Source organism: Paramormyrops kingsleyae, chromosome 8 (genome assembly GCF_048594095.1).
Source record: "Paramormyrops kingsleyae isolate MSU_618 chromosome 8, PKINGS_0.4, whole genome shotgun sequence".
NCBI lineage: Eukaryota > Metazoa > Chordata > Actinopteri > Osteoglossiformes > Mormyridae > Paramormyrops > Paramormyrops kingsleyae.
Genome location: NC_132804.1, coordinates 31,531,949 through 31,559,355, shown reverse-complemented (window position 1 = coordinate 31,559,355; position 27,407 = coordinate 31,531,949). Strand labels below are relative to the sequence as shown.

At 40.4% G+C, this 27,407-nt stretch overlaps 1 long non-coding RNA gene across 3 annotated transcripts in view; it reads right to left on the bottom strand.

The window, feature by feature from the left end:
• LOC111835895 (uncharacterized) overlaps positions 1-27,097 on the bottom strand; it is a 33,046-nt gene extending 5,949 nt beyond the window's left edge. Inside the window, exons 1-4 of one of the 3 annotated variants that reach the window (XR_002836309.2) lie at positions 27,003-27,097; positions 25,830-25,941; positions 25,540-25,653; positions 12,404-13,590 (exon numbers count right to left, since the gene is read on the bottom strand). This is a non-coding gene — a long non-coding RNA (uncharacterized lncRNA). The other 2 variants (XR_002836307.2, XR_002836308.2) reach the window with 2 other exon arrangements.
• Between the last annotated feature and the right edge of the window lie 310 nt (positions 27,098-27,407).

Sequence of the window (27,407 nt, the reverse complement as noted above, 5' to 3'; positions counted from 1 at the left end):
TATTTAATAAATACATTATGAAAGTGTACTGAACGTTGTATGAATGCAATATAAAAGTATTATGAAGTTGCAGTTAATGTAAAGCATTATCAACTTTTTCAACTGTTGCTCCAGTTACTTATTTAATGGTCCAATGTATGATATTTGTAACATTCTTTGATTGTTTACAAACATTATTGGCAATATCCGTGTAGTATTTTTTAAAGCATAATGCCAAAAATGCTAGGTGTTTCCATATTTTTTGGCCACTAGTGTAGCATCTGTGCTAAAGAAGTGATTGAGAGAAAAGTAAAGAATAGATGAAATATCAGTAACAGTAACTGTGGTCACCTGACTCCCCCATAGTGTGGGAGATCTGCTTGTGGTTTGGATGTTATTGAAATGTGTGCAGCCTTAGTGATTCAAGTCACTTTAAGTAAGACTTTGAGAACATCTGTGTGCCTACACAATATGATATATACAGTATATGATATATATATAGCAAATACCCAATTGCATTGTAGGCAAATGCAACCAGAGATTGGCTATGGATCGTTAATGTGCCTTCATCAAACTGCACTGCTTTCTTTAATATACTTTTTCTTTGACAGCTTCTTTTTTTCTTCATCTGTTTTGTTTGCTTCTCCTCAGGTGAGGAACAAGGCTGCCTCTTCGAAACATTTCACTTTGGCTGCCAGAACAACCTTATCAGCAGTGAGTACAGCTTTCTGCTGCCAAAAGCCATTATCAAACCACTCTCCACTATCTTCCAGCTAGAAATATTAGAATAGTTCAAATGAGTGACTGGGCTCTATATCACAACACTAAGACAGATGAAAGCAGTCATATTATCTGTCAGAGTTTGCAGAGCCATCTGGCAGGTTGGGTGCACTGAAAAATCTACTGCTCTTCTGTTCATTTTACTCCAAACTCCATTCACCACAAAAAGACCAACCTCTCCAATGCGATGAATCAGACAAACCAGTTAAGACACATTCTTACATTGCATCATTTTAGCTCTAAAGCATTAGAAATGATCTGTCACATTGTAGTACAAGTTATGTACAACCCTCTCACAATGTCATCTCTTATTGTTACGTCTAGGTGTCCAAATGCTGGCCCATCGGCTGGCAAGACCCGTCTGGGTCCTACAGAGAGCGGTAAAGGAGAGAGGAAACACAAAACCTGACGCGCCACTGCACGTAACATTGATGCACGGTCTTTCAGTTGTGCATGGATGAAGCACACTGGTAGAGGCAGATCTAAGAGCAGGTCTAAGAGCAGGTCTAAGAGCACTCAAGCTCACTGAACTAAAGAACCCTAGCAGCACCTGACTATTGCAGGACTGCAAACTCACATGTTGAAGGCTGCAGGATGTTCTGCTTGTCCATTTTGATGATGAACTAGTCCACTTCCATTTTCCTCATACTAAGACACAAACAGCTTCAATCCCGCTCTGATCCAGTGACTAAACTGGGTGAACAGTAATATGCTCATTTACTTAATGGAGAAACAAAAACAAAAAATGGCATATGCAAAAAAAATGGATTTATTAAATCTGCCATTTGCATATATGCCCACAAATAACTATAAACGGTCAATGCAATTGAGCTGCATGCTCATCTATCTACCCATTCATTTATTTTCTATACCACCTTGCAGAGGTGGATAGTTCAGGTTCAGAAATTAAAACCAACCAGCTGACTGTGATTCTTTATACTCAGCTGTTTGGTTGAAACAAAGTCTTGATATGGATTTGTACTTTCTGGACCTGAACTATTCACCTCTGTCAGCTTGTCCGATATAGAGTTACGGGGAACTCGAGCCTTGAAGCTTCAAGCGCAAGGCAGGGAATAATCCAGACAGGGCGCCTGCTGCAAGCCTTTCTCTTGTCACTAGTGCGAACCCACCCATTCAGTAGTGCTTCCATATTTTGCCCTATATTCCCGGTGAACTTTGTGGGTAAGGTACGGTTGGACTGCTGTCATTGTCCATATAGTAATGCAGATTAAAACGTAGTTATGAATGCTTTCACTAGTGCAATGTACGCACATGCTTGACTTTACTGCAAACTGAAATAATGCTAGCTGGTTTGCATACATCGATTTTTATCATTTAGGATAGGAACGTATCGTCTAGGGCCCTATGAAATCCGTTTAGTTTTTTCCTAAATTCCGTTTTATTTTTTCCTAAATTGCGTTTTTTTTTCATTTTTATTCTTCTGAATTCCATGTTTTACATTATAATCATATTTACTCACCTAAAAAGTGTCTAATTATGGAGTGGATGGGAAAAAAGAACAACGCAATAGGAAAAAAATCTCACATTTAATGACTGTTATTCAACAAATTGCTGGGTTCAGCAGAACATTTACTGCTTTGGTAAAACATTTACCTGCAAACAACAAAAAACATTCATTTTTCATGCAAAAGAAACATGTATTTCACATTAGAATAAAGAAACAGTCTTCATTTTGTAAAATAAAAGTGCTTCACATTTGAAATCAACATAAAAAATGGAATACACTTGCATAATGAACTGGAACCATTTTCATTTTTAATTCTTCCATCTTTCACAGACATCACCATTGAAATACATGATTGTAAGCCTCTTTGTGTTCATCTCTGTAAGTGCTTCCCGCTTGTCTGTGAGCAGAGTCTTGTACTTACTAAAACTCCTCTCACAATCCACTGAACTGACAGGAGATGCTTTGAAAATTTTGTGAATGCCAGATGGAACGTATCATGAAGCCGATCTAGTACCTTTCCTCTCTCTGCCATACACATTTTGCTCAGTAACATATCTGTTTCAGCACCGAAACCACATGTTTTTGCTGTTCCATTCACAAGGTAGGACCCCAGATCTTTCATTACATTGTGCACAGAAACTGCTGTTGGATGTTGGGTTCCTTCCAGGATCGTCAGAGCTGTCATCAGTTTGGAGCATCCATCTGAGATGAAGGTCAGCTTGACAGTGAGAGCCTGCACCTTTTCTTCTGTTTCAAGCAGACTGACGATGTTTGTAACTGCCTGGGATGATGAATTTTCTGCCAAGAATAACTCTCTCTACAGATGAACATGCTCTGCATGGTACTTCACTGCCTCAAACCAGGTATTCCACCTGGTACTCTGCTTCAGGAGGAACCTTGGTCTGCAACCTATCTTTGACAATGAGCAAATTCAACTATCACATCCAAGTAACAAGAGATGACGCGTCTGAGAAGTAGCTATAGTGCTGCCATGTTGCACCCACTAAATTGATGACATGGCACATGCCTGCTGTTTGGCATCACACCTCTCAGAAGATCCTTGTATGCTTTAAGGCAGTAGGCTGCATTGTCTGTAACCACTGCCCAGACATCATTGAGATCCAGTTTGTTGTTGTGGAGGGAGCCTATTACTGCTTGGGCAAAGGTTGAGTAGTTGCATCACTCCATGATTACATCCACCAGAAAGTACTGGCCTTCAAACCTGCATAAATAAGAGAAATAAGAAGAAACTTTTAGTTAACTTTATTTTAATTAGCATCAGAATAACAATAGACAATAGCCAGTAATTCATACAGTCATTCAGATACAGATACACAAGAAATATGCACATTTTTACTTATTGACATAACTAACAAATGCATTGCAATATTGTAATGCATATAATTCACATTACATTCTTATAAGTATGATGTATTTTAATTTACTGGTGTGAATACGGTCTACTTAATTCACTCACCAATGACGATGATCAGAACGCTGCAGCCTCTTGCATCTGTAGTTTCGTCAACAACGACTGATATTTTTTTCAATTGAAGCTTCTGTCGCACAGCCTCCATATGCTACTCGAACACACGGGGTAAGTGGATTTGACAGAGGCTACTCTATTGTTTTGGCAGCGCTCCTCCTTGTTTACAGTGCTTGACCAAAAACAGATGTAGCTTTTTTATTTTTTCTATAGGAATGTCTGACTCGGCACACAGAGCAACAAAATCTTCAATAAACTCACGTTTGTTTCAGCTGATTTGTTTGCATGACCAAGACTTTGCTGGAGTGAGTGGCTGGCACTAGTTTGCTTCTTGTCTCTGTTTCTGATGTGTCTTTGACTGTAAGTGGTCGTCACATGTGTTCTTGCAGGTCCAGTCTATCATGTGTTGGCAAAACTTATAAAAGAGTTGTTCCCTCAATTCATAAAAAATGTTTGGCTATTGTTCTGCTCTAAACTAAGAGTCGAATTCTGTAATTTTTTTGAGGACTTCGGTGTTTCAGCGAGCCTCTTTGCCATAGCTGACTGTTGACTATTTTTCTCTGTGTCTGTGCGTTTGTGTGTGAGTCCTGCCTCAACAGATAACATGTAAAGGGGGCTGCAGAGGCCAACGTTTATTATAAACCATTGCTTTGCTTTGCCCACACACCGACATCAGTGAATTATACGACATTCTGCGTTTTACAACGGATTCCATTTTATTTATTGAATTCCGCAATTCCGTCCACGTTGTCCGCATCGCGGAAATCATAGGGCCCTAATCATCCTACCTTGTTGAATTGTCCTGCCATGGTACTTATTTACAGCCATGTCTATCGAATCATGCTACTGTATCAGAACATGCTATCAGTATAACAGGTAATGTGGCCCCTCCGGTCCTGCTGGCCACTAAGACCCCTCTGGTCCCTCCGGGTCCTCCTCCTGCCCCCATCCCTGTCCTATAGGTTCCCCTGCAGTCCCGGCGGCGCCCCCCCCCCCCATTTCTACCCTATATATATATATACACAGTGGTACCTCAGTTCTCGAACTCATTAGAACTTGAATTTCTTAAAAGTCGAACCAACCAGTTCGGAAAAAAAATACCTAGTACTCGATCTGAATCTCAGAAGTGAAGCCGTGAACGCCGACCTAAGATAACTTGTATGCGCGGGGAAATGAGTCACGCGGCACATCTCTCAGCGGAAACAAAGGGTAACGCTTCAGTCTCAGCCTCGCATTCGCTGTGATAGCATCGTGCATGTTTACACAAGCTGAATACATATATTTAGACAGTAAAAATACATTTAGACAATGATAGACAGTAACAGTAATTATTATTATATAATAAAATGCATTTTAAAATGAAGATTTCTTATTAATTATTTAAATATTAATAATAAACCATTAATACATTTAATTATAATAATATTGTCGTGCCGAGCGCGGACGGAATGGAGACAAAGGCGAAGAGGTCAGGGTATCGGGGAATACGGGGTTTAATTACAGGTAAAGCAGGCAAAACGCAGACGGACTATACAATGACCGGACTGGGGAAACAAACTGAAACGTGGACGAAATACAGAGGACTCATGACAACAAACAGAAACAGCTGATCTCACGGGGATTCCACACGGGGTTAACGAGGGGGCGTGGCACACGGAAGGAGCGGACAATCGGAGCAGGACACATTGTTTTTTTTTAACTTTACACATTGGATACATTTATTTGCTTACTTTACAAATTACTGTTTTGATAAATGTCGTTAGATGTGTTTAGTACAGTATATGCTCTTCTTGTTTTATTTTGTGTTTTAATGCTAAAAAAAAAAATTTTTTTTGGGGCCGGGAACCAATGAATTGGTTTTCAATTATTTCTTATGGGGAAAATTCGATCAGAACCTGAACTTTTAAGGATTCGATCCGGAGTTCTGAACGGATTAAGTTCTGAGGTACCACTATATGTATATATACTGTATATATATACACACACATTCATTCTTATTTGTACTTTTTGCGCCCTATTGTATACTGCAGCTTACTCTACTATTTGCACCTTCTGATTAGATGCTAAACTGCATTTCGTTGTTCCTGCACAATGACAATAAAGTTGAATCTAATCTAATCTAATAACTCTATATGGGGCAGTAGTTCATCAGTTTGATTTTTTTTTGTTTAGAGGACTAGAATAATACTTAGGGAAGGCCCTATATTATGGTTCTTTATAACATACCATAGCGTTTCTTTTGGAATGGTGAGCCAAACCTGGGTGATGTCCCACTTTATTGAATCTGGAACTTGTGGTACCGCGAACACCTTGTGAAATGAACTCGGGTCCCTCTTAATGACTAGAGCCAATGCCACTGGTCCTCACTCACCAAACCCCCAGACTAAGAAGAAGTTACCCCCGCAGTGCTCTCCCTTAGTCCCCCTAGGAGGCTCCACCCACACTTTCTCAGCTACCAATCACAGGATTTTCCCCTTCATAGGTCCCATTTGCAATGTCACCCCACCATGGGACTGAACCAAGACTTCAGCTCAGATGGTGCCCACCCCGGGCACCATCTGGACATATGGGAAGAGAGTGTGGATGGTTAGAACATGCGTTGACACATAAATGGACAAGCATAGTAAATAAAAATGACATGTACAGCAGCACCAACAGCCATAGTTACAGTATGTTAGGTTGTGGGTAAACTAAACGGAAGTGATAGGTTTTCAGTCGAGATTTAAAGGTTGAATTGGCATCCCAAACATAGGCTGATAAACCATTCCACAATATAGGGGCCCTGTAGCACAAACCTAACAGGAAGCCAATGCAGGGAACTAAGAACAGGGGTTATGTGTTCAAACTTCCTGCTCATGGTGACAATTTGAGCTGCTGCATTTTGAATATGCTGCAAGGTATTTAATGTTCAGTGTGTGCTTCCAGATAACTTCACAGTAGTCTACTGTACACAAAGGCCTGTATCAATTTCACCGAGTCTTGAATAGTAAGAAATCGTTGCAGTTTGGCGATGTGGCGTAGCTGTAGGAAGCATGCCTTCGATACTGCATCCACATGTGATTCGAATGAGAGGCTTGTATCCAAGATGACATCCAGGTTACAGGCTGAGCTGCTGAGGGAAAAGTTCAGCCCTTTGGAGTGGAGTGCAGAGATTATAACATTACTGCCTCCAAACAACAGAACCTCAGTCTTCTGAGCATTTAGTGATAAATGGTTTTCAGGCATCCAGGTCTTGACTTTGTTAAAGCAATTAGCTAAGGTGACAATAGATGTGGTGTCATTAGGCGTAACTGAAATGTATATTTGAGTGGCATCGGCATAGGAGTGATAGTTAACATAATGTTTTCTTATGTTTCCTAATGGCAGCATACAGAGAGACAACAATAAAGAACCAAGCACTGATCCCTGTGGGACTCCATCTTTGACTGGTGACATTGACGATCGAGTACAAGTATCTGACACTTATACATATTGATAACGTTTAGTCAAATGCTATTTAAACCACTTCAACACCATTCGACACAATCCAATCTCAAATTTAATTCTTTGTAACAGGTTAGAATGGTCAACTGTGTCAAAAGCTGCATTAAGGTCCAGAAGCATTAGCAAAGTCATGCTGTCAGCATGTCTATGCTATGTTATTTACAACTTTAGTTAAGGCAGTTTCAGTGCTGTGAATGTTGTGTCTCTCCAAGTATAAGTGAAGTTGAGCAGCAACTATCTTATCCAGAACTTTTGACAAAAAGTTAGGTCTGTAATTGCTGAGTTCCTGTGGATTCGAAGTAGTGGCCTGATTACTGCTACATTAAGTTGGTCAGGAACATCACCTGATAACAGGGACGCATTCATTATGGAAGTTTTAGGTCTCCCCAGAACTCCCAGGGATTCTTTAAGAAGCTTAGTGGAGATTGTGTCCAGTGGGCAAGTGGTTGGTTTGATCTTAATTATAAGTTTTTAGCTCTTGTTCATTAATTAATTCAAAAGCATTAAGGGTGTGTTCACGTTCTGCTTGCTGTGAAGTTAATCATCAACTATTTGAACAAATTTGAAGCCTAATGTTTGTAATTTTATCATTAAAGAAGTTCATAAAATGTTGGCTACTTAAATGAGCTATTGTTTTAAAAAGGTAGCGAGGGTTATTTCTGTTGTGATCAATAAGGTTAGAATAATAGGCTGAACGTGCCCTATAAAGGGCTTGTTTGTATTGTTGCAGGCTGTCAGACCAGCTAACTTGAACACTTCTAAGCCTGTGGATTTCCATTTGTTCCTATAATAATAGGAAGTACCTATTATTATTACTTGCCATGTTTTGGTATAACATAAATGATCCTCTCCAGTTAAGATGAAGACTATCCCTCATGTTTGTAAGAGCGTGTGTGATCATTAAACCTTGGGGAGTGTCAGGTGGTTTTTACCACTTTATTTCTCAAAGGAGCAGTTTCATCTAAAATCTGCTTAAGCACTGTATTTAAGTCATGAGTGACTTCATTGACATCTTCACTAGACATGAAGTTCACATTACTGCACTAATAAATCGTAGGGAATTTCTATCATTTACATGACGTGTCCTAATAATCTTCTCTGCCATAGTCAAAGAGGGTGGCTCAAGAAAATGGTCGGAGAAGGTGACTTAGAAAATGGTCAGAGAAGGATTTATTCAATGGACAGACAGATACATGATGAGCATAAATTCCGTGAGTTAAAATCAAGTCTAGTATATGATTGTGAACATACGTTGGTTGTGTGGCGTGTTGGTAACATTCAACAGAGTCCAGGAGCATTGCTTCAAATGCTGTAAAATCTTTCATGATCTTGGGTTCAATTTTTAATAGTGAGTTAAAAATAGCTGCCAAGTCGCCTCCATGCCCAGAGCCATGTGGTTTCTGTATGAACCTAAACCCATCAGATGAGGCTTCAACAAGAGGTATGGTGTCTGTGGGTTGGAGCCAGGTTTCAGTTAAAATACACGTCTGCTCCAGTGACAAGCACCATATCATTAACAAGAAGTGATTTCTCTCCTAAAGAGCAAATGTTCAATAGTGCACATTTTATGATGAGTTAATGTTGTGACTCATTCAATCTTATTAATGGGATTGATATTAAGTTATCCAAACAGGAGCCCCCAGTGGAATGTTTAGATCTAAGTCTTGGTCTAATACTACTTACAATACTCTTTCTATTCTCACTCAACTCTGTTTCTAAATAGTTGCTAGACTTGGGGGATCCCATGTGATGGAGCACCTGGGTCAAGGCCGAACATGATCTAAAGGTGGGAGACTAAACAGCCTTCGATTTAAGCTCACAATGCTGAGGCCTGCGTGTGCTCTCAGTCAGGCAGGTATTTTAGGGGCAGTGTGTGACTCAGTGGGCTGTGCCTGTAATCAGAAGGTCGCTGGTTCAAACCCAGCCTCAGTGCATTTGCGGGTCCTAAGAGCTCTATAGGCCCTTAGCCCCCAGCTCCCTGGGCGCCCCAACAGGTGGCTGCCTTTAACAGCCAGCTTACTCTACAACGAGCAAGTTGAGGGAGGCATAAAGACAATTTCCCCACAGGGATCAACGAAGTACCTATTATTATTACTTGCCATGTTTTGGTATAACATAAATGATCCTCTCCAGTTAAGATGAAGACTATCCCTGTTATAATAACCATGCCATTGGGAAAAAAAAGCTTCCAATTATCAATAAAGGCAATGTGTTGAGATGAACACATGAGGAGAGTAGCCTACTATAGGTTACATCCCTTCTTTGGAGAGTTGGTAAAGACCAGAGACAATTAGAGTCTTTTGTTTTAGCTTTTGCACATATAGAAATGAAGCTCCTCTTTAATACCTCGGATTGTTGGGACTTTATATCATTAATTACAGTGTGATAACCAAGGTGGAGACTTCAATGCTGCAGTGGGAGTTCAATTTTGATATCGGAAACTCGGGCATTTTACAGAAACCGCTGCTTTTCGATTGTTAGCAACTGTAACGTTTCTAATGTTTCTAACAATCAAGTCTCCAATCAGGTGCACCTTTTCCACTTCGGCAGACATACTGCCGAAAGCAGAGAGTTTGCTGCTAAGCACAACAGCCAACTGGCGTGCAGGGGCTTTCGGCTTAGAGCTCTTAGGACCACGTCTGGCCGTGACCCAAGTCTTTCGTGTGCTGGCTGCCGGTGCCAGAGCCGGACTGGAGACAGTCATGGCAGGAGAAATAAATGGCAGATCTAATCTGGCTGTGTGCTCCGAATGAGCCGTATCTATAAATCCCTTGATCTGTTTCATCTCCACTAAAGTGCTAATGTGCTCCCCTCCAATGCGCAAATCCTGCACTCCAACTTCACAATAACTAAACACTTCTGGCATACTATACTGTTGGGAGTGTTGGAAGGACAGTCTACACTGTACATACCACAGGAGCTACAGAACACAGGTGTAGAAGACATGGCCCTTACCTTTTTGATTTCAAGTGGGGATTGTCGCTTAGCCAAGATGATTAATCCGTCGGCGTATCGGAGTTGGTAGACTAGCGAAAGATTATATAACTTGCAGAGTTTTTTCCTTCCGATGGCTTTATTAGAGTTATTATTTGAGTGATATCTACAGTTTGCATGCTACCAATCAGTTTTGCTCTCGCAGGAAACAGCAGAAATGACAAAAAAACATTCAACAATGATTAGTATCTAGTTATTTTGAGATTTGTGGAGGTTATTTCATCTGGGTCTCTGACAGACATTCTTATTTGATAGATTGTTGATGCTCAGTTAAATCTACACATCAGCTACTTATTTTATTTTATGTACGGTTGCTAGGCAGAGCATGAACATATGAATGATGATTAAATAATGAAATAGAAATAATTTAAGAGGTGAGATATATTCTGTACATCTATAATTTATAGTTTGAAGGTATGCTGGTATAAGTGTGCTGAACCCATCACAGTTTCACAGACATTACTGTTCATTGTACCTGTAACGATGCTGCTGGTTTTAAATTGTTATTTTGTTTCTACATGTGGATTATTTATATCTTCTTTACATACAATGCAGTTATTGGCACAACATTCTGACTTTCATCCTCCAGGTACAAACTGAAGCAAAAGAATCAATCGAAAGCATCTTTATCACACCCTATACTCTGGACAGTACAGTATGACAGTATCGCCATCAAAACCCTGCCCGGCTAAAAGGTCTCAGCGATTATACTCAGATCTGATAACACATATTCAAATGTAACATTTACCCATTATAAATAACGCCGAAGTCCCTCAGCAAAAAAGTAAAAGTCATATTTGAACACTGGACGCTCTGCGCCAGGGCGCCAGGCCTTTACCATAGTGCACGTCATTCTTTTTGCTTTTGATAACTACACTTTTACAGACACTTTTACAGTTTTTCTTATTCGGTTATTTTAGTCCGCAAACGCCAAACGGTGCCGTCCAAAGCACAGTGTGATGCTGTAAAACTCCCAAGTTGAAGAATCCGTGGAGAAAACTACCCATTTGAAATTAATGTTTATAAAAGTAACCTTTTACGCCTCCTAATTAGGACCTTGCTGGGAGATGTAACCTTAACCCAGCCTTTTCAAAAAATTACGTGTTGACATAAATTTCAGGGTCGGGAATACATTTTCATGCCACAATAGATTTCCATTCCAAAAGCACAGGGCTAAAAGGAGACACATTTCAACATGTATACAGCAGTAGCTTTAGGCTCCAAGAAACTCATTAATGCAACATTCTGGGATTAATGGCACACGAGACCGCTTCTGTTTTATCTATAGCCTGTCGTCCCATACATTCACAGTCTCACAAAGCTGGCCTTCATCTCAACAAGAAAGGGCTTGAAACGTCAGACCTCATAAATATATGGATTCTTCCTGGTGACTGTCCTATGTCCAGGACTCCCCATACAACTCTGATTTTATGTCAGATCGAGGAAACAGTCCTTTGTCTGCGGATGACATTTTAAAGGGGGTCTGTCTCCAGATGTGCATGATCTTTGGATCTCCATGGTGACAGAAGGGTCAGAATCTCACATTGTCTGAGATGCACGCTGGGACACTTGGCCTAACCTTTCAAAGAATAAAAAAGGAACTGCACCAAAAAAGATACAGTAGCATTTGGTGTATTAGAGATTGGTGATTGAAGTGGTATTGTGTATTATAATATGATAAATAAACAATGAATGTGTTTTAATTATATTTAGTGTAAAATTGCTGGACTATTGCTCTTCCTAAGAGAGACAGGCTTTTGTGCCTGTCCCACTCAAGGAAACATTTATACTTTGAACTGTAGAGTGTTTCACTCTAAATATAAAAAATGCCCAAGTCTTTCAAGCCCAGAAATGTTAGTCTCCAGGCTCTCCGTGATACTTTGACCCTAACTGACAGCATTCTTGTTGCTCTCTGATGGAGAGGGTGCTATATTTACCCTGAAGCTGCTTCTTTAGACATCCAGCAGCACCCACATCTGTCACACTCACTCACCATCCTCACGCCACTGAAAAAGCAGAGGTTTCGGGGATTATGTGTTGTTGTCTGGCAGCTTACCTTGCTGAACACATAAATCCTGTTTCTTGCTTAGAAGTCACTAGTAAACTGCAGATGACTCAAAATTCCACTCAATCACATGTTTGTGCAGTGCCAGTCTAATTGTGATTATTTCAAATATATTATTGCAGATACATTTATGATTATTATTTCCACATTAAAAGAAAAAAGCATTTTATTTGTTACAAGATCTTCCTATAAGACTTTTTATAACAGCCTGTCCAGCTCCTAAAGCTCAGCAAGTGGAGCATTGCAGGGAGTACATGTAAACTGTGACCCTTCCCTACTATAGGTCACTTAAATAAATGAATAAATAAATGTAAATCATTGAATAACCCCCAGATTCAACAGTTTAAAGGTTATTTAAGCATGGCAGCCATTCCATCCATCCATCCATCAGTCCCGCATTCAGGACAGAGCCCATCCAGGAGACACAGGATCCAGGCAGTCGATTAGAGGCCACACCTGCACACTCTGGACAGAAGCAGCTACAGAAACTGAATGGATTAACATTGCAAAACAGATTACCTTGCACTACACTGAATAGCAAAATTAACATAGTTGGAAAAGAATGCTTGCATGACATTAAAGAATCTGTTTGGTGAAAAAATGATGAAATACTTAACAGGGGCTTTAATTTTTTCCTGTCTGATCTATCCGGAACCCAAGCCCCCAGTCGGGTGCCAGCTAGGGCACTCATGCAGAGGAGACCATGCTGCATACCAAGCAAGACAGGCATTGATCTGCAGCATCACACACAGCATCTGCATTTACATCATATACAAAATGTCAGTTTTCCATCAAATTCCTAGGGCAGCAGAATGTAGTGTAGTGGCCCTTTGGAGAGCTGAAAAGCGATTTAAATTCTGCACCATATGAATGGTCAGGACCGAAACTTCTGGACAGAAGTGGGCGGAGGCTCTGGTTCCTCAGACTTGTCACCTTTCACCCTCATACCTACAGTGCCGGCTGCCAGCCGCGGTGACTCTGACCTCACTCACAACCAGACGGCAAGTGTAAGAGCCAAGAGACATCAGACCCTCTCAAGAGCGGCCACTCAGAGGAGGGCTGACAGGGTGGGCCTCACCCTTGAGCTAGGGCAGGGCAGAGGAGGCTGTTTATTCTTCTACAATTAATGACTTAACTAAATGAGGCCTGTCCTCAAAAAATGTGACATTATTTCCAAGGTTAGTTTTTCAGCATTTTCATCATCATCAGGCTGTCAGATGTGGGGAGAGGGTCTCTTGTGTGTTCCTTATCTTTTCTTCTCATTCTTCCCCTCTGGTATGTTTCTACTGCAGCTCTCAGAGTCCCTTTTCCTCCCTTCTGTATCTGTTTGATAACCTGCATGGTGTGATTATAACAGAGGGAGCAGGTTAGGGTTAGCTGTTGTGAGACTGAGACCTGAAGACTGGGTAGGCCGGTTCATTGGTCCAAGTTGTTCTTCACTTTCTTTCTTCAACAGATATTTCTTGTGCAAATTTGTCACTTTGTTATCCTTCAGTCTTGTCTAATGAAGTACTGCCCATGCTTTTGACAACTGCTATGATAGCCATACTGATTAACATTTCCTGGGATTTGATAAAAATTACTAACTCCTGAGTTAAAGATGAGGGTCATCTAAACACTGCAACCTCATCCCTCTTAGATGCCTTGTGAATCTCCCAGTGAATTTTGGTAAACAGCATTTAACTTCCAAAAATCTGTAAATTTATTAAAAAAAAGTCAAACATGTGTGTGTTATCTATTATTCAAGATGAAACTCAAATCAAAGATAAAAACACTGGAACGATGATACTGTAAACTTCTGGTATTATACTGAAAAATGATTAATTGGCTATGTATTTTCTGATTGATATACAAATAATCAGTCCTGCAGTATAAAATCCTGAAAAATAACTATTGAATTTCTTTGTATAGATGACACTGAATCCTGTCATTCAGACACCTTTACGCTATAGCAATCAATGTCCTGATGAATCTAGAAGAGCAAGACAGTGATGCAGGAAGATCACACCCATGCAGGCCATGCTTTAAAAGATGTGTGTGCGCACACACTCACACTGTCGGGTATACCTATCCTTATGGGGACCGCTCATTCATTTCTATGGGAAAAATGCTAACGCTAACTATGACAGCCTTAACCCCCATCCAGCCGTAACCATAACCATAAGTAACAAAACAAAATACATGAATTTTTGCATTTTTAATTCTTTCATTGCAGTCACCGATTTTTATAAAATAGTTTTCCCCCTTATGGGGACCAGGAAACCAGTCCCCCTAACAGAAAAAAAACAGTCATCATAAGGATAGGTATACCTACACACACACATGCACATGTTTGTATTCATATCTTTGTGGGGAGTGTCCATTCATTGCTACTGGCAAAAGCCTAATGCCAACAATGACATCTTATCTTAATCTTATGAATCTTAACCATTTGGTCCCCACAATGTAATATATACATACCCCACACACACACACACACACACTAAACAATGAAACCATGTAGCAAGACAAGTAGTGATCATGTTGCAGCTCAGTAGTGACTTTCATTAGTGTTATCCTGTTACACAGTCTCTTAGCCTCAGGTATAGGTCACTAAGTCTCTGACTGAATAAATGAAATATCTCACAAACTGGGGGGGTAGGAATGACTGTCTGGTAAACAACTAAAAATAGGGGAAGACATCCTGTCATGTTGTCATCGTCCCGGGGCTGGTGAGAGATCATGCAAGCTGGTGTCCTGGGTCGATGGGGGTGGGGGGGGGGGGAAGAGGGGGCTTTTCATGAAGGCTACCAAAAGGAAAATTCTTGCTTCCCCCAGGAAATTTGGAACGAGAGCTTGGTGTTTATGAGGGCCAGAAGGAGACTGGGCCGTGGTAGGGAGTGAGGAAGGGCTGAGCGCATCAGCACTTAACCTGTCCCCTGATGGTGGACTGAGGGCGAGGCCAGAACAGACGGCAGCAGCAGGACACCAACTTACAGATACACAGACTCACAGAGATACGGCCAGGTGTCAGTCTGGGATCCACTGTGCAAATAATTAAAGTTCAAGACAGACTGGGCTGTGCTGCTCTCAGATGTGTTTATTCCTCAGTCTCACCGCCCAAAGTCCCTCCCCACAGTCCAGTCAGCCATGCCCTAAACAAGCCTTCCATTTATGCAGCGACTGCTGTGCTCCTTCACCAGGTAAAATCACACGATAATGGCCATAGTCCTCAAGTCTGTATCACTGACAAAATGTTCTTCAAGACTGAAGATTTTTATTGACCATGTGAAACGGGTGCATTGGGATGCTTACTCGTTCAGCCATACTTGGTTACAAAGAGACTAAAGAAAGGGTAAAACAAGGCGAAGTGGATATCTCCGCAAGACAGTACAGTGCAAAAACTATGCATGACAGTGCAAAACAATACAGACGTTACAAAACAGAAACAGTGCAAAACAAAACAGACAGTGAAAAAACAACAGACACTGCAAAACAAAAACGATTTATATATATAATATATATAACACACACACACACACACACGATCATTGATTGCATACCACACAACAAAATGTGTCCTCTGCATTTAACCCATACAGTATGTGACATAGGAGGGGGCAGCTAATTGAGCACCCTTGGGGGCAATACCATGCTCAGGGTACCTCACTGGTCAGCAATCTTTCAATTACAAAACAAAACAGAAAAATCTTGGAAATGTTGTTAATGTCTGCTTGATTGTGGCAGGGGTATTCACGGCCAAGGACTAAGTTAGGGGTCTGTGACCAGCAGAGTAACCCTGTGTATGTATATATGTGTATATATATATACTGTATATATATATATTTCAGCAGTTGTTCATCCATATACCAAGCATTGTGTATAAGTTTCATTTTTTCTTTATATTTTTACTTATATATTTATACAGCTCTCCCAGGATTAAAAAGAGCCACCATAGCAGACAGCTCACTCAAAACTGAGCCTCATTCCACAGCAAACAGACTCTGGCACGGGGCTGCACAGCCAGCTCATTGGTATGACTGGGTGGCCCCCACAAAGCACCTTACAGCTGGTCAGCAGAACGACTCCCAGTTGTATCGGAGCACATGGCCTCTTCACAGCTGCTATTACATCTACCTAATGTGGCCAATTCTGCCATCTTAAACTGACTTAACTGTCACTAATCCCACCCCTGAAATTTCTTTTTTATGGGTGGCATGTGGCTCAGTGCCAAGGGCGGAGATGTGGGTATGGACAGTAGGGACACATCCCTACTAATATTGTAGGAGTATCTTGTGTGTTTAGGCGGGTGGGAGATGATTTGGTCTCGATCAGTGCTGAAATCAAACCTGCACCCTTGCTTATTGGGTTAGGATTCTCTGCTCATGATCGGAAGGTTGCTGGTTCAACTCAGACTGATGCTGCTGTTGGGCACCTGAGCAAAATACTTAACCCCCAGCTTCAGGGGCGAAGCACGCTGACTGACCCTGCACTGTGAATCCCAAGCTTGCTCTCACCAGTATATGTGTCTGCATGTACTGTATATGGGGTAGGCAAAAAGAAAACTTTCCCCATAGGGATGAAAGGAATATCACTATTGTATTCTAATGGTGAACCTAATCCTCCAGAGGCAGTTAATTCAGTGGCAATTAATAAAACAATGCATTTGAAATGGAGCCAGTAACTTACTAGTCAAAGCCCATCTAGTTACAGAAGCACATTCACCTTGAATTCAGTTCCTCTTGATGCTGTAGCATCTGCATCATAAGCAGTACCACGCAATTCCATATGTCTCTCAGCCAGACTGGTGAATATTCAGTCGCCTCTCCGGAGTTTTGGTTATTCACAAGTTGGCCTTAAATAATTAAATTAGAATTTTTTGGAGCTTTCCGAAAGATCACAGAACAACACATAAGCCAAACACAATACTGAAAATGATCAGGACCACAATAAATCATATAATATATAAATATTACTGATGCATAATATTTGTTTGTCTAAGATCATACTATATATTATGTATTAAAAGTCATGGTTTGGGTACACCACACATCTTTGTCTCACACACATGTTAGCTATCTTTGCATTTTTAGTAATAGGTCCAAAAAGTAGTTCTCCCAGTGCATACAGTAGTAACTTTATACAGGGGTATATTATATGGAAAAGTCTAGACACAAAAAAATGACAACGCATTTTTATATGCATAGTGTATAATACGGTGCAATTTGTTTAGAGAAAAAATAGACTTTATATGTTATCACTAGCAGAGTGTTATGGGTTGAGTTTAGGGATTCCCAAGTATTATTTGTGAATTTTCACATTTGTGAGGATCTTCTGCCCTTAAAACCTGCAAATGTGAAGGGGACATTACTTTATAAGAGTGTAGGTGGTACCCATTTAGTTTAAGGTCTGCTCCTTAGCAATTAATAAACTGTTACCAATCATTTGATAATTTGTTACAATCAAATTTAGAAAATTGCATCACAAAGATATCTTACTCCTGCTCACATAGTATTCACTAAAAAGCTTGTAAATGCCCAATTATAACTAATTTCTAACCTATTGTTTTATATTTACAAGCTATTTTGTAAATATCTGGTTGTCTAAATTTGTTTGAAAATGAAGCTTTTTTTGTGAAAATTTACTAATAGTTAAGGAGCAGATTTTAAACTAAAGTGTTGCCTTGTAGGCATCACATCATTAATGTATACAATGGTGAGCCAAAGCAATATGACCACCCCCACGTGAAGCGAATAATGTTGACTATCCTGCAAAAATGGTGCGTGTCTAGGTCTAGGATATTAGACAGTAAGCTAACACTTGGCACTCGTAGTTAATATATTGAATGCAGAAGGAATGGGCAGGGATAAAGATGTGAGTGATTGTGATAAGGGCCATATCATTATGGCCAGGTGGCTGGGTTAAAGCATCTCTGAAACAGCAAGGTTTGCGGGGGGCTCATGGTCAGTCGTGACGGGCACCTACTGAGAGGAATCTGAGGAGGGAAAAATCACGAACCGCCGACAGGGGGCTGGCAGCCAGGACTCATCAATGCGGGATGTAAATGAGGGCTATCCTGTGTAGTATGAAGCAACAGACGGGCACAAATGGTAAATCATTTTGATGATGGCCATGGGAGTAATGTGTCACGACACAGCGCATCGAGCCTGGCTGCATATGGGGCTGCGAAGCCACAGACCAGTCAGAGTGCCCATGCTGAGCCCTGTTCCCCATCAAAAGCACCTACAATAGGCACAAAAGCATCACAACTGGACCTTGGTACAATGGAAGGTCATCTGGGTGGATGAATCCCATTTTCTCTTGCATCATGTGGACCTCCGGGTATTGGCCCACGATTAGACACCGTTCAGACACCGACCCACAATTAGACAACAGCCTGCGTTCAGACACCAGCCGGTTATGACAGGGCATTACGAAGGAGGGATGATCCACGTAGCAGTTCTCAACAAACAGGGATTTATTAAACACAACAGTAAACAAAGGGAGAACCGGAAAACAAAGGCACCATGAGGGGTCGAACAGAGGCAGGATACCACCAAAAACTAACACAAGGGGGGAAAAAAACACTAAAACACATCTAGGGAAAATTCCGGTAAGTAAGCCATAAAAGATGTGAGGAACACCATGACCAGCTGAAGAACATGACACAGGCAGGTGAATACTGTATAAGAACAACGAATGAAGCAGGACGAGTAACACCTGTGTGCCATAGACAATTAACCAAACGCTGGACAATTAACCAATACTTAGGTAACAAGGGGCAGGTAATTACAATCAAATTTCAAATTCAAACACTAAGATATACTTGGAACACAAGTACAGCAGAACATAGCTAAAGTAGAAACCGGTGGGTGAAATTGTAAACAAGGACACAAATGCAAAAACCTAATACAGTACAATAAGTAATTAACAAGGGACATAAGCAGGCTTTTAGAACTCAAAAATAAAGTTCAATATAGAAACCACTCATTTTTATTTTAGTCGGTTTCTTTTCATTTCAGTTTAGTTTTCATGCCTCACATGCTTTTAGTTTTGTTTATAGTTTAACTAAATGCTTTTGTTATTGTTTTCATTTCAATATTTGTTAATGATAATATCTGCATGTCTCTGTCTAACTGTGAAACCATTCAATTCACTCCTGTAAGTCATTCAGTCCCTTAGTGTGAAGCAGTAGCATTAAAGCTTAACATAGAGTAAGAGAAGGACGCAGGATTAACGGTTAATCAAAGTAGTGTGAAAGAAGAAATATCAGCGCATCATTTACAGCCTATAGGCGTAACAGTCTACTGAAGTCAGCCAGCACCTGCTATTCCTTTGACAAGCGAAATAACCAGCCCTTTTTTATAAAGAACTGTCAATGCAGCACCATTACCTTTGAATAAAAACCTTGGTCGACATGCCAAAGACACAGTCTGAAGGTCTTTCTTACAACAAAAAGCAAATAGAAAACTTGTGGGTTTGCTGAAGACCTGCTGATTAGATATCTTCTGCCCTGCTAGACTACATACTGAACCCTCCACAATTATTGGTACCCCTTCTAAAGATTTGTAAAAAGGGTTAGTAAAAATCCACCTTTTGGTGAAGTAGTTTCATATCACGCTGAAAAAATGTATAAAAATCCAACCTTTCATTTAAATAAATTTATTGAAAGAAAAACAAATCCCTCAAGAAATAATTATTTCAACAAAAACATGTGCCACAATAATTGGCACCCCAGGATTTAATACGTTGTACAACGTACAAAGGACTTCATACCTGTTTCCAGCAAAACTAAATCTAGGAAACTACAACCAAGGTGGTTTACTAAGGAAATTAAGAATAAAGTCAGGAGGAAAAGGGCTCTGTTCCACAAATGGAAAATAACTAATGATTTCAAAATTAAGCAGGAGTATCTAAGTCTACAGGTTGAGTTAAAAAATAACATTAGACTCTCCAAGAGTGATGTAGAAAGAAAAATTGCATTGGAGGCTAAGGATGACAATAAGAGTTTCTTCCAATATTTTAACTCCAAAAGAGCTCTAAAAGCTGAGATCACTAATTTGCAGGATAGTAAGGCCCTTATAATTGAAAATGAAATTGATATAGTAAATGAGTTTAATGGTTATTTTACACGGGTTTTCACGGTAGAGAACATGAGTAACTTACCACCATTTAGTACGAATACAGCATCGTCTATGACCAGTATATGTATAACTGAGGTTGATGTGATACTAAGCCTAGCTAAGCTCAAAATATATAAATTGCAGGGCCCCGATGGCATCTTACCTATAGTTTTAAAAGAGATGAGGGATATTATTAGCCAACCTTTAACTTTAATATTCCAGAAATTGCTATCTGCGGGTGTGGTACCTTCTGATTGGAAGCATGCTAATATAACACCCATATTCAAAAAAGGGGATAGAAGTAATCCAGCAAACTATAGGCCAATCAGTTTAACTAGCATTACTGGAAAAATAATGGAAGCTATAATCCAAGTGAAAATGGTAGATTACCTGGATGCAAATAACATTCTGAGGGATAGCCAACATGGATTTAGGAGAGGTAGATCCTGCTTAATGAATTTACTTGAATTCTTTGAGGAAGCTACAAGAGAAATTGATGACAAAAAGGCCTACGATGTGATCTACTTAGATTTCCAGAAGGCCTTTGATGTTGTCCCCCACAAGCGGCTCTTGCTTAAGCTCAAAGCTGCAGAGATTTTAGGAACTGTAGTAGCTTGGATCGAAAACTGGTTAACTTACAGGAAGCAGCGAGCAGTTATTAGAGGCACAATGTCACAGTGGGCCTGCATTCATAGTGGGGTACCGCAGGGTTCAATTTTAGGACCACTATTGTTCCTGATTTAATGATATTTAATGATATTGACACCAATACATACAGTAAATTGGTTAAATTCGCAGACGACACCAAGGTGGGTGGTGTAGCAGATACTGATCTAGCAGCACAAAGGCTACAATGGGATCTGGATTTAATTAGTGACTGGGCTGATACCTGGCAGATGAAATTTAACATAGATAAGTGTAAGGTAAATCATGCAGGGAACAGAAATATAAAGTACAGATATTTTATGGGTTCCACTGAAATAAAGTTAGCTGATTATGAGAAAGACCTTGGTCTGTATGTTGATGCTTCCATGTCCCGCTCTCGCCAGTGTGGGGAAGCAATAAAAAAGGCCAATAGAATGTTGGGTTACATCTCTAGGTGTGTGGAGTTTAAGTCAAGGGAGGTGATGCTAAGATTATATAATTCCTTGGTAAGACCCCACCTAGAATATTGTGTGCAGATTTGGTCACCATACCTTAAGAAGGACATTGCTGCCTTAGAAAAGGTGCAACGGAGGGCTACGAGAATGATTCCTGGTCTTAGAGGAATGTCTTATGAGGAGAGGTTAGCTGAGCTGAATCTGTTTAGCCTTGAGCAAAGGAGACTAAGAGGGATATGATCCAGGTCTATAAGATTCTAACAGGTCTGGATGCTGTTCAGCCAAATGGCTATTTCAATATTAGTTTAAATACTAGAACTCGTGGCCATAAGTGGAAATTAGCGGGAGAACATTTTAAAACAAATTTGAGGAAGCACTTCTTTACACAGCGTGTAGTTAGAGTATGGAATAGTCTTCCTGCTAGTGTAGCGGAAGCTAAAACCATGGGTTCCTTTAAATCAGACATGGATTTTGATTTAAAATGTCCTGGTATTTCATGGAGTCCATAATGCCATGAACCCTAATGAAGTTTCCAGGGCCTTTGGAGGAAAAACAGCTCCACAGCATCACAGAACCTCCATCATATTTTGCATTTGGCATAAGGTGCATTTCATTATAGCCATCCTTCTTTTTTGCCAAACCCACCTTATGTTTATTGCCAAAAAGCTCCATTTTTGTTTCATCAGACCATTGAATTTTGTTCCAGTCAAAGTGTTTTGTAGTGTTTTGCAAACTCCAGGTGCCTAAGTTTGTGGTTAACTGACATAAAAGCTTCTTCTGGCATACCTTCCAAATAATCTGTTAGCATGAAGGTGCATCTGATAGTTTTTTCAGAGATGTGGTAACCTCAAGATTTTATTTGGTCTTGTAATTCACCAACAGGCATCCTTGGGGATTTTTTTTGCCTCTCTTACAATCCTCCTCACTGTACGTGGGGGAAAAATAAACTTGGGTTCTCATCCAGGCAGGTTTATAACAATTCCTGTTGTTGTCCACTTTTTTAGTATTGCCCAAACAGTAGAAATTGGCATTTTAAGGCTAGTAGCTATTTTTTAATACCCATTCCCTGACTTATGAAGGTCAACACACTTTTCCCTCATTTGGTTTGTATGTTCTCTTATCTTTCCCATGCTGATGGATGACTAAAGGAATTTGGGCTCTGTGTCGCCTCATGTTTGTACAGTATCCCTGTTAACCAGGACATCATGGATTACAGCTTGAAGGTTCCTATTCACTCCACTCAACTCAAAGATGCACAATTTACAGGGGAAACATGCTTCAGTTACATTGTGTTCACTATAATTTCCATGGGTGCCAATAATCGTGGCACATGTGTTTTTGTTAAAGATAATTATTTCTTGATGAAGGATTTTTTCTTGGAATAAATTTATGTTAATGAAAGGTTGGATTTTTCTAAATTTTTCAGTGTGACATGAAGCTGCTTCACCAAAAGGTGGTTTTTTTCTAACCCTTTTTACAAATCTTTGCAAAGGGTGTCAATAATTGTGGAAGGTGCCGTACATCCTCACAACTTAGAGGAAACCCACCAGGTTGTGAGAACTTTTGGGCTGCAAGTGATTTCCAGACTTTCTTGTCATCGTTTTATTTTCCCTGAAGTCTATTAAAGGCAAGAGGGGAAGAACTGTGATTTTATTATAGCCATTATAATGAAAGCGAATCTACTAACAGTGTCTGCATAATGTGATGGGCAAAGACTTTGGTTCCATGGTGGATCACAGAGTTGCATAGAGAAGTAATTATGGCTGCAGTTGCTGCTGTGCATGCCGTTTAGGCCTACTGTGCCTGTCCATCAATGTGTCTATGCATGTTCTGAGCACCCATGCTCTCTGCCTTGCTTCCCACATTTCCAGGAGGCGCCCGGGGTGGGTACTGTCTGGGCTGAAGTGCTGGGTCAGTCCCATGGAAGTGTGACATGTGGATGCAGCTTATGAACTGTGACGTCGTAGGTGCAGCCTAAGATCTGCCGGTTTGCACAGACCTGCTCGGAGAACTGGCTTACTGAAAGACTTTGGTCATAGTTTATATCTTGCTTTCATTAAAGCCTCACTCCGTTTTTGCTCCACAGTGTTAGATGGCCCAGGGGAGGCTGACCAACCTGTCAATCCTGGACCTCCTGAGTTTTTTTTTCTCTCTACTTGACAGGTTTTAGTTCCTCTCCTCCGTTGCCTTCTGGCTATCTTTGTTTCCCTGTTTTCCCGTTGCATGCACCATTTTTTATACATGATATAGTAGTGTATTGCCACACACTCTTGTCACACACTTCGACTTGTCACAGTGTTGGGCAAGGTGCTATATATATATATATATATATATATATATATATATACACTGAACTGAATTGAATAGGGAGAATATGAAAACTCCATAAACACAGTGGGGGTAGGATTCGAACCCTCAACCTCTGCTGATGTTTCCAAAGGATACCACCTTGGCAGTGAGTAAGAATACTAGCTACCTTATGTGATGACATGAATGTGATGACCTACAGCTTGGGTCAGGCTGTGCAGCCCTGCTTTCACAGAAGCAGTTTCAGAAACCACAAATTCAGCATTAAAGTATAAATCACACATTAAAATTAGGATTAAAAACTGGTTTGGCTGGATACTTGACCTTATTCCCATTCTAATTCAAATTATAATAATTGCAAACTTTTACTCTTTTCCATAAAAGTAAGATCAAAAAGGGCCATCAATATTTCTGAAGTGTAATTATGGCAGAGATCTGGCCATAAGCGTGCATGCAGGATTTAAAAAGTAACAAAGCTGCACTGTCGCACTGCATCCTGATTTCCGGAGTATGTAAGTGATTATTTCCACTGTCCAGAACAGGTATTTTTCTCCATAACCTCCCTCACGTAACACAGACAAGAAAAAGGGAGGCAACAAGACTGTCAGAATCAATGAGAGTCTAAGAGTAAAACTAGTGACACGTGCCAGTGATGGCTCACCCACAGAGCTAAGGTTGGCAGCCCACATTGTTTATGTTCTCATGGGGGGGGTGGGGGGGTTATACAGATGAAATTAACTATAGGAATCATGAAATGCACAATTGAGGCACTTGAATAATTCTAGTTAATCAGTTACAGGTTTTTGTTAATTCATATTAAAAGGAGAGACTGAGTGTTCTTTTGTTTCTTCACTTGGCAACAAATGGTGATTACTATTTCATGGTGCGTTCGATTATTTCTCTCCAAGTCGGAACTCGGATGAAAACGACACGAAACGTCACGAAAAACGTCACTTCCCGTCGGAAACACGCCTCTTTTATGACGTTGAAGTTGGACAAGATTTTGTTGTCCGAGTTGCCCCTGTGACGTAATTTCAACATGCCGACTTGGTTTGTTTGTAGTTTATTTACCGTTCAAAAAAAGAATATCGCTATGAATGTACTAAAATATTATAGAAAGCTTTTAATGTGGTTTGACTAGTTCGTGTTTCTTGTTTGTCTCTCGGAAAAATCTAAATTTCTCCATTTTCTTCATTTGGAAAACTCCAAATCTGCTAAAATATAAAGCAACAACACACAGCAACGTGTTTATGGAGGCAGCCATGTTTGTTCCGAGATGTGGGTAGCTCGAACGGGAGATTGTCGGACGTGATGTCACTCAACTCAGAATTTCCGAGTTCCGAGACAAAAACGAATGCACCATTGGAATTGATATTGTGCAAATGACTAAAACGCCAGACATGCAGACATGCAGCAATTACAATTTTGGCCACCTCAATGACCACCTGATGTCGTGTTCCTGTAATGGTTCAGAAATGTTACCATAGTGAAAGAACATCAGAAACTGAGAACTACCACTGGTTTTCTTTACTACTGTAAGGAATTGGTGACATCTAAAGAGTACCACTTACCTGTATGTATCCAAGAAAAAATCTGTAGTCATATATGCAGCCACATGATGCAGGAAGATCAGCATATCAGTGAAATCCAGGATTTTGTCCCCTTAATAGTGCGGTATCATATCTAGGCTGACATATTTAATATGCTGGCTGGCAAACAGCTGGAGGGGTAGTCATATCAGACTGTGTGCAAAGGACATGACCACTGTAACTTACCTTTGCATTTTCTCATCAACACAGCGGTGACCCCAGTTTGAGTATCCCAGCCAAAGATGGCATGGACTGATCTGCTTCTGCATTTTTGATCCCAGGAGGAAACTCACTTGCATACTGCAGCAATTAAGGTACATGAAGTGCACAATGACATTGTGTAATAGTAAAGACAAAGTGCAAAGACGATACATACACTGCAAATGAAACGTGGAAGGTTAGGTATAATAATACAGCATATCCTTCCTGTATTTCATTAATAAATTAATTTATTACTGGACCTCAAAAATACATACATGTCTGATGGGGTTTTGCGACTCATACTGCCTGGACAGAGAGGAGATGAAAGGATCAACAGGAATCAATGATCCAAGAGCAGATTGTGTTGGGGACACACAGTCATGCACCCTACCAATGAAAAAAGGTGTAGTTATTAAGTGCCCTTGTAATGGGGAGAAAAATCTCTCTGATGGCTGCCCTTCCAGTGAAGAAAATGAGATACAGTGCCCCACTATGAGATGGAGTTTCCTATACATGTGATAAAAGTAAATGAATAACATACCCTCTGCGTGTTCCTATGTACATGACAATGTGATATCTAGGTTGCCTCTGTAGTCCACAAATCATTAGTTGAACAATCTTAACCAGGGACTACTTGACCAAACTTAGTGTACCATTCTACGTGGGCTGGGGGGGCACCTGTCATGCAATAGGTGCCCTTTATATATTTTCACCCCTGCCCTCCAAACAGACCACCACTGCCAATCATGGTCATTCAAGCTGGTAATCACCAATTCATGTATATACCACTTAGCTTCCATGAAACGTTTTTCTCATTATAACGAGGTATGTACCTCATTACAAGGAGAAACTGATCAGATCAATATTTTGCCCGGTGTTCTTACAATTTACAGACCAATTTGTTTTTCTCAAAACTCCATAAATTGATGAAAAGGTATAACAATACTATAGACATATGCATACTGCGTCAAAGCTTAATATTTGATAGTAATTGCTTTTCCAGACGGGGAATACATATGGTTTTGAGACGGACCGGCTGTCGCCGCTCATTAGTACATGCCCAAACGCCAACATACAGTATAGCCTTTTGTTGTTGGAGGACCCCCTCACATACCGTGCTTTAACTGTTCCTGCAGCTTCCCTGTGGTAGATGACTAAGATCGATAACCACATAAAAAAGACGCTTCAAGAAACTTCTTCCCCAGTGCCATCAGAGACCTCAATAGTTCCCCCTGCTTGTAATTAATCAACTATGTAACATTTGCACCCGTTTCAATGTTTCCATTCTCATCAGCACAGACCCTTGATGCTTTATTTGCACACTGCACGTGATATATGTTATAGAAGCCTACTATATGTATAGATGTATGTATATGTCTGTATTATGCCTGTGTTAAGTGCACTACTTAAATTTGAACAAACCGCTGTACAGCCGCTCCTCTACTTACGAATGAGATACGTTCCAAACGGCCGTTCGTAACTTGAAATTTTCGTAAGTTATTATTCAACATAATTTTTAAGGGTATACGGAAGTACAAAGAAATAGGATGCTGGGATTTCACACGCTACGCTGCTGTGCGGCGGGAGTAGCCGCCAGAAGTCGTACTAGGCGGAATTGGCGCGCAGAAAAAAAAAAGATCTTGCAAACAGGAAACGGTAGCCCAATGAACACAATTTGGACTTACAGTCCTCTTTGTTCGTATGTCTTAAAGTTCGTAAGTAGAGGAGCGTCTGTATTTATCATACACCTTGCGTATTTTGTGTCCTGCATTTATTCTGTCTCTTTGTTGCCCTAGTTGTTAATTATCTACTGTCATGGTGTCTCCAACAGCAGCAAGCTGTGCCAACACAAA